This window comes from Falco cherrug, chromosome 9 (assembly GCF_023634085.1).
Source record: "Falco cherrug isolate bFalChe1 chromosome 9, bFalChe1.pri, whole genome shotgun sequence".
In the NCBI taxonomy this organism is placed as follows: Eukaryota; Metazoa; Chordata; class Aves; order Falconiformes; family Falconidae; genus Falco; species Falco cherrug.
The window spans coordinates 52,027,893-52,041,131 of record NC_073705.1 but is presented as its reverse complement, the minus strand read 5'-3'; the positions used below and the strand labels follow the sequence as shown (position 1 = coordinate 52,041,131).

The 13,239-nt window shown below is 43.0% G+C and overlaps 1 protein-coding gene across 3 annotated transcripts in view; it reads right to left on the bottom strand.

Annotated features, from left to right (window-relative positions):
• TACC2 (transforming acidic coiled-coil containing protein 2) overlaps nucleotides 1-13,239 on the bottom strand; it is a 129,567-nt gene that overhangs the window by 83,193 nt on the left and 33,135 nt on the right. Inside the window, exon 1 of one of the 3 annotated variants that reach the window (XM_055720125.1) lies at nucleotides 5,267-5,304. The exons of the other annotated variants lie outside the window; for them this stretch is intronic. The gene's annotated coding sequence lies outside the window, so the exon portion shown is untranslated. Of the gene's footprint in view, nucleotides 1-5,266; nucleotides 5,305-13,239 lie in introns of those variants that run through there. 3 annotated transcript variants of the gene reach the window in all.

The following is a 13,239-nucleotide window of genomic DNA, read 5'->3' as shown; positions in this document are numbered from 1 at the left end:
CACCCTGAAAACTGTTTTTGTTGCCTACTTCAGCCTGACTTTCCCATGTGGTTACCCAGAGACCAGGGCCCTGGAAGTGTCTGTTTTCCCTAAAACTCCCCAAAATCCTCAGGTTTTTATAAAGTGTAAAATGTGACCTTTAATTGGAGTTCCAGTTTCACATTGCAGGTTCACTGAAGTGGCTCAGTTTTAAGACGCTGCTTTCCTGACCCCCCTTCTGTCCATGTTGTTTCCTGTACTACCAAGTGAACACAACCCTGCACAGGGGTTGAAATAGATGGATGGAACAATACACAGATTGCTTTGAGCAGAGGAGTATAAACTTAAAACTGTCACTCAGCCTTTGGGATTTCAGCTCAAAAATGAAAAGCCCTAAATCACAGAATTCAACCTTAACTCTAAATGATTACTTCCTTACCTAACTCCATATCCAGAGATCTAGTATGATTCTCTATTGTAGTTTAATTTTGCTTCAAAGAACAAAAGAAGTTAATTAAACTGCACTAGAATAGTATCAGTGCTATTCTGGTAAGGAGTGAAGGCTACCGTCTGAATAACATGCATGAAGTGTAAGTCTATCTGAAGGATTCTGTAACACATTCATACAGGAAAAATGATCTGTCAAGCTTGTTTTCTAATTCTTTTACTATAGATAATAAAAGGATCTGTAATCCTTTGTAAGCCAGTGTTTCTGCTCTTAATTTCCAGAGTTATGACAGCATCATTCTGCACTCAGTGCAGTTTATTTGTCCATGGCATCCCTGACAGGCCAAGTAGCATTCCGCTCTCCTTAATGCCAACACTAACAAGAGGGGGACCAACCCACTGCACTGAGTGCAGGTCTCAGAACAGCCTAGAACATTTGATTATTTTTTAAGCTTAGCAGTATTACTTTTATCTAATTACAATACTAAGCAATTAACTGTCTGCATGTCCTCTGGTTTAACCACACCTCAGGACCCTGTCTACTGTAGAAACCTTTGAGCTGTTTACAAGTTCTTAAGCCCTTCTTCTTAGTGTAAAAGGACCAGCCTTCATTCATTGCTAAGAGTTGCATATATTTAAACCACAAACTGGGGTGACCCCTCTGCTTTGCCTTAAAACAAGTGTTTAGAAAGCAGATCTTGGCAACAGGACATTGCAATTTTTTGCTCATATACACAAGGAGTAAAACACAGGTGGGTGGGTCTTGTACTGGCTACTGACAAAGCTACATTTCCTGTGAACGTGTAGAAAGTACAGTGAAAACCAAAACCCCAGCTGAAGCTGTTGTACTAGTGTGCTCCAGTCTGGTGAGAAGTGAAGCACTTGCCCACTACCACTCACATTTCCTGTGTGATGAACTCCCAGACTGATTTTCATACAGTCTACGAAGAACAATGTAACTTAAAACTTGGGCTAGGGGAGGTGACGACAAAGCTGCTCCTTGCCAAGCCACCCCGCTCTGTGCAGGACAAACAATGAAGCTATCCAAAAGCTGCTCAAACTAGTTCTACCACTGACATTCCTGGGCATCGCCACCTTCTTCCTTCACAGGTGCCTGCCACCAGTTCCCTGCTCTAAGTCCTGGGCTGCCAGCAGCCCTTTAGGCCAATTTGTTCCAAGAATTGAGCTCTGTAAAAAGGCCACAACCTTCTTCCATTCCATTGCCCAAGTTCTGGGTCAAGTCTTAGAAGAGGATCTACTTAAAATGACTTCCAAATTCTACTTATGACAAGCATGACTGAAATACTTTTCAAAGGAAAATACCTCACAGTTTAACAAGCAGTTGCTTACTAACAGCTGCAACGAGCAGACTAAATTCAGCCCAAAGAGCAAGGGGTTCAGTCTGTTATTAGTGTGTCACAAGTGAAAGACATTACCCATCAAGTGTCCCTAGGCTTTTGAGTTTCATCATTTCACTTTTACAGCCTCTACTTATCCTTGAAAAGCGATTTTCCAAGTCACTGTTAGAAGGCAGGTATGCAAACAGCAAGTGTCAGACAAAGCTTGACCCATAGTCGTCATTAAATACCAATGAATGAATGAGAAATAACTGCATAAACCTAGGTAATTTCTTCTGTTTAAACACAGCAGGTCTGACCTCTCTCTCTGTAAGAAGCTTTCAAACCAAGGCAGGAAATGTATTTAAAATACGTTAAAAAGCACAGCTTTACATGCACGGACACAGAGGCAACCAGGGTCAGCTCCTCGGCACCAACCCCCCAACAGCAGTTTTTCCAGTCAGGAGAGCTGGATGTGGCTCCCTTTGAACAGTCAACAACAGCTCCAATTTACTCCAAGGGAAACAAATAAGCATTTCAAGCCCTGCTATCTCCTAGTCCCAAACATGTGGTTGCTTTTAATGAGATAACAGTAAGATTTATACATCCTGCTCTTTCTCCAGAAACCTCTGGAAAATGACACCAACAACCACAAGGCAGGACTGATCTCTCAGCACTCTCATCACCCGCTATTTTGTTTTCTTCCAGATATGAGATGTTGCTCATGGTGTACAGCTAGGCATACAGACAAAACCCTCTGGATTTCATGCTTGGCTTTGTAATAACTTGGGCCAAAGAGTCAAACTTTTGAGCCTCAATTCACGCATACGCAAGAAAAAAATAGTAATCACAGAAAAACACTGACAGGATTTGCTATTTCTGGTAAGTACTTACACTGCAGTTCTTTGCAAGGGAAAGAGATCTAGCAGCATCTACATCAGTTCAAATTCATTCATTCAGACACACTGCACCTTACAAAATTTCATCTATTTTATTAAGTAATTCCTTCACAATACTAATTTTTAGTTTCTCATACTGTATTTTGTAGCTTACCTCATACACCAGCCACATTCATCAACATAAACTTCATGTGTAGAAAATACAACAATCACCTGCTATAGCAACTCTATGCACTTTTGGTACTTCTTCAAAAATATTTTCATGATTGTTGGGACTCCTGTCAACATGATTTAGCAGAGTAGGAGGTAAGCTATTTCTCAGATTAGAATCAACATTACTGGCATCAGAAACTAAACCTAATCTTGCTCAGGAAGCAATTCAGCCAAGTGCTGCATAAAATACCAGCACAGGATTAAAAGCAAACAAACCGCTCTTTCTCCCCCCGTCCCCCCCTACTTCTTGTGAGGTAATTTAAAATCAATTTTTAAATTAATAGAGTTTTAGGAAAAATACAAGATGCTAAGACTGAAATGGGAAACCTGGCTTTATTTCCCAATGAACTAAGAGGACATCCATATAACTAAATGATGTCCCCATAGGGCAAGTCCATAGGCCAGCAACAGCTTTCAAAGCTCAGACGTAACAATGACTGGGGTCACTGGTTACTTTTGCTGGTCACTATGCATAGATACAACCAGGGACTTACTTTTACCAGCTAAACACACGTTCACAGTCAAAAGTTCAAGTTTTGGGAAAGATGCTGCCTTTTGTAAGCCCAGCAAGGACTTAGTTATGCATTTAAAAATGTGGTTTTGGAAAAATCTCTCAAATTCCTTCTGTACTCTGAAGGAGAAACTATGCCTTAAGTGCCTCGTATCAGCATTTGTATTCACACTGCAGGACCTTCTGCACGCCTCAGCCAGGCTCAGTCCTGCTGAGCCGGGTGCTGTACAAACACAGCAATGAAGGTATCCAAGAGATGAACTGGCATGCGTTAATTAAATAAATAAAATGATTGTCATACAGGGGACACAAGAGTCTGATGTGCTCTGCACGGCATTTCTGCACTTATGGAAAAGACACCACCACCAAGATACCAGAACTGGCTCCCGGGGGAATTAATTCCAGTGTCTGAGATCTACATGTTCCTCCTCTGAGCCAGGCTCAAGCAATGAGCAGGACAGGTCTGGATGCTGACTAATGGTACTAAGAGCACCCAGGGAGAGCCAGCCCAGCCCACAGCAGCTTGGGCAGCACCTGAGTCACACCTGTCCCCAGGGAAGGGAGCTGCCAGCACCCCGGCTGAGCAACAGGAGCCAGCTGTATCTCTCAAAGGCTGTGGGCTGCCAGCAGTCCATGCGGGTCCGTGCGGCTGCCTGGCTCCCGGCACACGGCTGTGCTTCCAGCACCAACAGACCCCTCACGTACTGCAAACTGCCGTATGAACAGAGTAAGAAAGGAAAACAAACGCAGAAACTGCATTCTGGAGAAATAAAAGCATCTGCTAAAAGACTTCCTGAAGGCAATACCCCACCTACAAAAAGCAGCCCCAGAAAGGTACCTGCACAGCAGCTGGCAAACCGTGCAGGTAACTCCTGGTGACCTGGCCAGCGGGAAGAGAGTGCTATCGCTGTCAGGCAATCTGGGCACGGGACAACGGAGAGTAAGTAATTCGCAGAAGCAATACTTTTCTGGCAGTGCTTGTGGAAATCCTGACAAGATAAAGAAGTTATCTTGGCAGGGGATGGTGTTTAGTCACTCATTACCTGAGGGCTCGGACTTCCTCTCTCACCCAACCCTTCTTGCTTAGAAGTCCCTTAATTTTTGTAACACGTGTTGATCATTAATGTGATTAGACATAACCATGAAACAGGATTTTTTTTTTTTTTGCCTGAGTATTCTACATTACTGTGGTCACATTAAAACCTAAAAATTATGGGGAGCTATTTCATTAAACAAATACAATTATTTTAGATTAAAAGACTTAAGGGGACCAAAACATGCGCTACAGTATTACTTCCTTCACAAGCTAAAAGAGGGACAACAGAAAGCCACATAAAAGTGTTGGAAGTATAAATCACACCTGTACAGGATGAATAAGCATATTTGCTGTAATAACTGTCAATCATTATAAAAAGCCCATAACCGTCACCACCATCCAGCTTCTCTGAAGGTCTCTCAGTCACGTCCTTGATGTCACTGCCGCAGAATTTAAAAGTTGCCAAATTCCAGCTAGGAAACCTGAAGTCTCTCGGTGCCTTCCGCACTCACCCCCGAAGCCGGGCGGGACCTGACCACAAGCCAGGGCAGGAGCCAGCGCCACTGCCCCCCTCCCGGAGGCACGGGTTGCTGATCGGAGCCCAGAGCTGCAGGCAGCTGGGAGCGCAGCAGGGCATTTTGCTCGGCGAAGTGTTACTTTTCCAAAAGTTGTTCAAAGGCAAAAAAAAAAAAAAACACAAACAAACAAAAAGTGCGATAATCTTTTGAGAGGCAGAAGAGCGGTGGTAAACAACAGCTACCTTTCAGCTTCTGACACAGCCCGTAGCCGCACAATGCTTTTGTTATTTCCTCGGCTAACTTTCCCCTCACAAGTGCCTACTTACCAAGGCCAGGAAATAATCACCAGCTTTGCTGCTCTCAGTCATCCTCGGTGCCAGCCCGCCAGCCCGCCGCAGGCCGCCGCTTTCACACCAGTCCCCTCCACCTCCACCATCCCGGGCGGGAGCAGCGGCTCTGCCGCCCGCCAAGCCCGGCCCCGGCCGCGGCAGCTGGGGCGAGCTGGAGCGCACAAAAGGCCGATGAGCAGGAGCCCGGAGCTGCTCCGCGGAGGCTCCTCCCATGAGGCTCCCCGAGGAAAGGCCGCAGCCACCGGGCCCGCCGCGCCCCGCGTCCCCTCCCGGCGGGCCGGGGTGGCGCGGGCAGCCCGGGGGCGCGCCCGCCTGCCGCTCCGGGGGCCGGGGCCGCGCCTCCGCCCCACGGCTGCCGGCTGGGGAGCCGGGGATCCCACGTGGGGTTTGCTTTGCTTTTGGTTCGGGTTGCTTTTATTTTTTGTCGTTGTTGGGTTTTTTCTCCTGGTTTTGCGGTGGAATGTCTTCCAGGACTTTTTGAGTCACGGCAGCCCGGTGGCTGCTCGGAGTTTCCATCCGCTGCACAGCACGCGGTGGGGGATGTGGAGGGATTAAATCACAGCGTGTGCAGCGCTTACAGCACGCACAGATACCTCCTGACATGTCAAAAACCACTTCATCGGAGCCTCGCCTTGTTGATGGTGTTTGGCAACTTCTTAAAGACTCGGGATGCGGGAATGGTGTTTAGCCCAACCTTAGAGATAACTTTTTTAAAGTTTCAGGATGCAGGAAAAGTTCCTCACAACTTTCACAGAAACTTTATAGCTGTAAACACAAAGCAACCCTTTTTATTCCTAGTCTAATTCTTGTGTTAAGTTCCAGCTCCTAATGTCACACAGGTTTTCTTGTAGGTTTCTCTACCTATAAGAAAATGGAGCAGTTTTAATTAGTTGTGTGCCCTTATTAATCTCTTAGGCTTCCGGCAGGTTTATTACTACACAAAAGAATGGCTTTACAGGTAATTAAGCCTTTGCATTGAGATGCACCAAACTGCATATACAAGTTGCCAGCACCCAAGGAATTAATTGAGTCTCTACCCAGGGAGATCATTATCGTGTTTATAACATGTCATACAATAACTATAGACAAAATGTCTACAATACCTATCCTGCAGCAAGACAGTCAGGTAGGTTCATTGCTTACCAAATATCTAGTTTAGATATTTTAGGTAAAATGCTGTACTGTAAAATGTAAAATGAAGGCTACAGGGACTTCATTTAGCTCAGTTTCCCAGCTGACTCTGTGTGCTCTCTGCCCAAACTCTGGACATTCAACTGTGGTACCAGCTGCACCTGCTTGGGTGACAAAACTAGCATTTCCTCTTCAGAACTCAGCCCAGCTCTCAGCAGAACCGTGCATCTCCTTGTAATGTTAGGGTACAGCAATGATACCAGTTGGACCTCTCAAAGCATCAATTCAGAACGGAGCCTCAGGTGGAAAAAGCTATTAATCAATTTGTTAATACTAATTTTTAATATTCTTTTTTACTCTTGAACGGTTTTTCCTTCTAGCCCTTGTTCAATTTTCTGTAAGCAAAAGGAAGGAACAAATATTTGACCAAGTAAATTTTGTGTTACAGGAGAACTTTCACATCTAGTCTGAAAGCAGATGGCAGGGATTTCCCCTAGATGCGCTCATTGCTGCTTTTAACAATTCAGGTATCTGTACAGAAAATAGAAGAATATACCAAATGACCACCGTAGACCAAGTCAGATACTGTCATGGGTGAAAATGCTGTAAAACACGTAGACTACCAACATCACCTGGGCTGCAAGGTATGGCTTATTGAGGGGCAAACACCAGGCATGTACGTGGAGAATTCACTTAGCTACAGCACCAGTAGCCAGTAGTATCCGCTCTGATGGCAAGAATTAGGATCAAGCTGAGAGTTAAAGTTTCTGGGGAGAGCAGGTCTCACATATCCTGCCTCCCAAGCAGCAGGAAACCGGGCGCGGAAAAAGTGCCTGTGATTTCTGATACAGGTACAAGCCTTCAGCCACCTTCTTATTTTGAGGGGAACCAAACTCTTTTGCCATCTGGAAACCATTTCAGAAATAGCTTCTGCAGGTATAACAGCCCTGAGGGGGGGGGGGAGGGGGGAAACCCTGGAGAGAGTAAGATTCATTAAAATAAATTTTGATTTTCTTGCAAGCAGCATTTCAGTCTGGCGCAAAGCCACAGACACAGACTACCTACATTCCAGCTAGCAAACCCAAATTAAGCATTTTTGGAATAAAATGGTCATTTTTCTGAAATAACATGCCTCTCCCTGTTATGAATATAGCCTCTTGCTGTACCGAAACCCAGTCTCAACCCACCTTTGCCACAAAAACATTTCCACTTTCCTCCCAGTGTCCTCTGCTACTTAAACATAGCAAAAGCGATACGCAGGAACTAACCCCAGGAACACGGCGCGAAGGTGTGCTTGCACGATGGTAATAGAAGGCTGGGGGGAGGAGAGAGGAAACAAGCTGAAAAGCAACAGGAAAACCAGAGATAAGCAACCTCCCAGCAAGACTGAGGAGACAATTAGAGGAGAGGGCTGACTCGGGCTGCAGCCGGCAGTGACAGGCCGTCTGGCTGAGGCGAGGAGCCCGCACATCAAAGCGCTGCAGCGGTAAGTGTCGCAAGAGACTTCTCCGGAGGGCCGGAGCTGGATGGGAGCGCTGAGCGTGCTGATGAGAGGGACTCGGCGGCAGGAGACAGCCTGCAGCATGGCCCCGCTGGAGCCTGGGCCCTTCCCTAGCTCCCAGGGAACAGTCAGCCTCAAGGAAAGGGCAGAAGGCGTCAGGCTGGCTTATACCAGGGGGAGTGGCAGGGCTTCTTTAATGCTTTTAAATTTTTTTAAACAACAACAGTAGTTTGCATTCGAGCGAAGGATTTTATCTTTGCCAGATCCCCCCTTTTTCCTTTTTTACATATGGCTGTGCCCATGAAAATAAAATTTACCAAGCTATATGTGAGAAGTCGGGTTGCAATCTTAAGGGTTGAGGAAACCCTAAATGAAACAATCTTCTTTTTCATTTGGCAATACCAAGTAGTTCACAACACAGGTACAACAAAGTTCTTGTGGTGACACATAGTTACCTGACATGATATAGGCACATGGTGCTGGAAGGCAGAGAGCATATATATATAAAAATATATATGTGTATATGCTTTTATATACATATATACATGCTTCACCCAAGCTTCCACATCCCGCGCTGCTCCTAACTGCAGGACTGCACGAATATTCTCTCCAGGTGTATGTGGTGCATATTTTAACCCTACACTCAAGAAGATGGGAAATTGAATTACAGGAAAATTAAAGGTACTTAAGTTCAGTACCTCCAGAAGTGCTAGAATCCAGGACATCATTTTAGGTTGTGTTTTCAGATGGACTATGACTTGAGAAATGTCATCAGAGACCTTGTCATTCAGGCTGTGCTCCATAGTCGGGGTGCTTTAAGACAGTGGGTGGACACCTGGTGAAAGCTCCTGATGGAAACCATGCCGACCCGCTATGCCCAGCTCCTGTGAATTCACTCAGAGGGTTTTCCCCATAAACCATGTCACTTTTGCCAAACCAAAGCACTTGGGCGGCGGGGGAGGCAGGGAGGAGGGAATGAGTAAGCCATTAAAAAAACTATGAAAAACCCATGAAATTGGCTTAGAAAGAATGTTACATGAAACAAATGTAAAAAAAAAAAAAAAGAAAAACAACCCAAACTAAAACACCCACACAGTTTTTCTTTTAAATTTGAATTCTGGTTTTTGAGAATACAGGATAAACTCAGATCAGATTGTCAAGTTTTTCCCTGTAAGCGTGAAAAAAAGGCTTCTCCAGCTCTTTAAACTGAGGTTATTACAGGTCTATAAGCAAATACAAATACTACAATATTTGTGATAAACTTGCGAAAAAGCTGGCAAAACAGCAATGCCTATGTTTGTTCTGAACAATACGGCTGCATCATGGGACTAAACTTTAAGAAAATGTGGGGGAGTGATTTTAAATTGTTCTTTGTGAAAACTTATTACCCATTTTTAAGGCCATTTGCAACAAAGGAAACAATGTAAATATACTTGTTTGTTTACAATTAAAGAGGAGTTTCTCTTTTGTATTTCCTAATCAGAAGTTCATAGTCATACACTCTGCAAAACCACAGACCCAACTAGCTGCAGAGCAGCCTGGCTGAGATATCCAAGCCACTTCTGTAACAAACACCTGAACCTTGTATTTCCACTACTTTCCATGTAGAAATTGCCCACAACCATTGTTTGTGGTGGTTGAAAATCAGGTTGTGCAATTTCCAGCAATTTTTATTGGTGAGGCTTTAGGATGGCCATCTCTTTAAATTCCCAGACTTTTAGTTTAACTTTCTCCCTTGACAAAAAGGGAAGTTTAATGTTGTCCCATTACATTTTGGAGGATCACAGTGATGGGAAACTGCCATCTTGCAAATTTCCAAACAAGTAAGATTTATTTTTAGGAAACCCCTTCCTAGACTCAAAGCCTTACAAATTCCAGTGATAACTTCTCTTGCAAACCAAGTTTATTTGAAGTTTCTACCATAAGAACAAGATTTGAAGAATGCTGCGTGCAACAGAAGTTTCAGGTACCATCGCATTCAGAAAAAGAAAAAAGAGAAGATACAGAAAATCTTGGAGACTTTTAAATATTCAGCAAAACTAACTCTGTATTTTGACTCATTTAATGACATTGTTAAGAATGGGAATTTTAAGTGTCCATTTATTTTCATGACAGCCACAATTTCTTCCTTAGTTGTTAGAAACTGAGCAATGCATACATGTTTTTTGCTTTCACTCCAGGAAACAAATCCATACTTTTGTGTCTGCTGCAGAGTTATTCTTAGCTGGCTTTGATATTTCTATCAACTAGGAGAGCATAACAATGTTATCATGCTAACAAATTCCAAAGATTTTACATAAGCTCTTGAGTGCCTTAGAAAAAAAAAAAAAAAGGCCTTATTGATTACACTGTTTGTGTTTCTAGCCAGAGGAGCTACGGAAAACGGGGCTGAAAAAGAATCAAAAAAGCAGTTTGATGAGTTTCAGTTTCATGAACCAAGTGCTCTCTGTTTTTCAGAGCATCATTTACAGAGAGGCCAAGCTTTACAGGTCTGAGGCTGGAAAACACCAGGTAGTTCAGGCCAATGAAACATTTAAATCCTGCTTGTCTACATACAGCCTATTTTCCTAATTCAATTTTTTATCAGCTGAAAAATCTAGTTATCCCCCTTATTTAAGCAAAGCAGGATAACTGGGAGTATAGTGCTTGTAGGACGCTCTGGGTGAGAAGGGATCTGTGCAGCATTCTCCCTGGCTGATCTGTTAGAGGCTCAGGGCAAAAATTCTTTGCTGATATCACTCCACTGGAGCAGAGATTTTGGCCCAGCATTTACTGACTTTAAGGGTAGGCTGCAGCTGTAGCCTTCTTTCACACAGCTGTCTTGAAAGGAATGTACCAAGAAGTAAAAAAAAAAGTAAATTAATGAAATTAAACTGGAAATAACCTTGCAGAGTCTTAGGGCGCTTTCAGACAGCCAGTTATTTTACTAAGGACCATGGATGAATGGGGCAGGTACCTAACATGGAGAGGAAGAGGAAGAACTAAGCCTGGGTGAATAAAGAAGAGTTCATCAGGAAATGTTTAGTCTGGGAGGAGATCCCAAGCAAATTTCAGCAAGGAGAACAAGATTAACTAACATATTAGGGCTGGCTCTTGTCAACAGCACAGAATGGTGGCACTCAGCATTTCAGAGTGACCTTAGAATCCAGAACAATTAAGCCTTTGATTGGAGCAATTAACTTTTCCACACTTCCTGCAATTTGAGATGCAGAGCTTCTTTTAGGCCAGAGAGACTCTACTATAAGCATTAACCAGTCACGCTGAATGTAGATGAACAGGCCCAAACAGATCCATCTAACAATTTTTGACATTCTCAGAGTTCCCAAATGTTGAGGAATAGCAATATCTAAGTAAGCCCCACCTGCTAATAGCAATGCACATGTGGGTTTCCATATACCTGGACCAATATTGATAAGAGAGGCTTCAAGGACATCAACATAAAAGACAGCAGGAGAAAAAACAGAAAGCAAAGGACGAGGAGGCAAGTACTATGGAGTTCTGGCTCTTCAGACATGTCTCCAGAGTAGTCCTGGTTGAGAAGCACTAGTGCAATGCAAGCATGCCAAGATGCAGAAGAACTGGAAGGAAGCCACATCCAAGTCATGGAGAACATGCCCGTGTCTGTAATTGCTGTTCTCAGAGCAGGGTTCAAAGCTGGGGCTAATCCTGCTTTGCATATTCTATTACAAGCAGGGACAGTGGAACTAGCTTCATGGTACCCAATTTTGCAAGAAGCCAGAAGATAGAGTCAGAATAGACAAAATATGGGGATCTGTAGGATATGCAAAAACAATTTTGAGAAAATAGGCAGCTTACTTGGAAGAAGCAAGGTTGAAAAATACATCTCGGGAAAGCTAATCAGGGAAAAAAAAAAGTAATCTGAAAGTAATTTTTAACTTAGTAAGAAAAGAAGACAAAAATTGGTGCTAAACTGCCTGTCCAGTTATTGGACGAAGTATTACAGTGTCCATGCTGGATTCCTTTAGCAAATGCCTGTATTTGATTGAATAAATGTAATTTCTTGAGAAACATAGAAGGGATGTGTGAAGACAGCAATTCATGTATCCCATCCATGTCAATATCTACCTTACGAATATGTGACTATGGTTCTCAAAAGTATTACAGGATGTTTTCAATACTGCAAGAAGTATCAGCAATTTGGCAGGACCAGAGATTATTTACTTCTATACTCTTGTATAGCAGAGGCATATGTAAATAAAATAAAAAAATAACCAGCACGGTATCACATACCTGGTTTTCCATTGGCATGTGCTTTGGGTACAACAAGGGATATGATCAAATCAGCATTCTATAAATACTTTATGCTGACTTAGACACTGCCTAAAACAGCAGTCAATTCTGTCAAAGGTATCCATTGGAGTAAGTCTTCGAAAGCAATGTGAGATGTCTGTTGGATAACAGTGGAGTTATCTTGATTTTACTCTTCCGCGAATAGAAAAATACCAAAATTCAATATCACAGATTTCACACAGACAAAATCCCACAGAACTCCCCATACAGGTAATTTAGTTAAGGACTGCAGGCTGAACTGCTTGCATCCCCAAAAGCACAACTGTACTAACAGTTGCACCTACTGAGGATAAGAATGGCAGTAGGATGGGAAGGAAATAAAGAGAAAGAATTGAGATGCAAAGGAAGAAGGGCAAGAGAGACAAAGAGCCTGATTAATTTTGTACATTTCACTTATGTGAAAATCACCTTCAGCTAGTTTTTCCCTTTGTTTGTGATCCTGAGATGCTGCACACCTGAGTTAATTTTGAAGTTTTAAAAAAAAAGAAGAAATAAAGCCAGCTGCATTATCACTATTTTGATGTTTCCTTTTAACTCCAAACTCTTGTTTTCAGATGTTAGCAACACAAAGCCTTAGTGCTCAAAACCCACTTGACTGATCTGAAAAGCAGTTCTACATTCCATATCTCATCCACCAAGACTGTTAAAATATTTAATACTGTATTTGTTATACAGACAAAAAAGACCAAGTCGGTATTTACTAAGAAGTGAATATTCTTTTCAGACTTATTGAACTTGCCAATTTTTGATGGCAAGAACAAGGCATGAAGCAAATCCAGAAGTATGTCTGGACCAATTGAAAGATCTTGTCTGATCTGTGCATAGGACATAAAGAACATTTTTCAAGTAGCTTTGCTGATGCCAACTGCTGCAACGTACTTCCCATATAAGAATATTATTTAGATCTATAAGTAATGTGAGTCAATGCAGCAGACCTCTATTCTTGCAAAACCCTTGGCAGCGACAGGAGAGCGCCTACAATATAGTGCTATAGCTGGGAAAGGGC